The following is a 259-nucleotide window of genomic DNA, read 5'->3' as shown; positions in this document are numbered from 1 at the left end:
GGCGCTCCCTCAGCACTGACCCTCCGACAGTGCGGCGCTCCCTCAGCACTGACCCTCCGACAGTGCGGCACTCCCTCAGCACTGACCCTCTGACAGTATAACACTCCCTCAGCACTGACCCTCCGACAGTGCGGCACTCCCTCAGCACTGACCCTCTGACAGTACAACACTCCCTCAGCACTGACCCTCCGACACTACAACACTCCCTCAGTACTGACCCTCCGACAGTACAACGCTCCCTCAGCACTGACCCTCTGAC

This window comes from Rhincodon typus, unplaced genomic scaffold (genome assembly GCF_021869965.1).
Source record: "Rhincodon typus isolate 14 unplaced genomic scaffold, sRhiTyp1.1 hic_rhity00003410, whole genome shotgun sequence".
NCBI lineage: Eukaryota > Metazoa > Chordata > Chondrichthyes > Orectolobiformes > Rhincodontidae > Rhincodon > Rhincodon typus.
The sequence above is the reverse complement of the archived record's forward strand: the minus strand, read 5'-3'. Positions refer to the sequence as shown.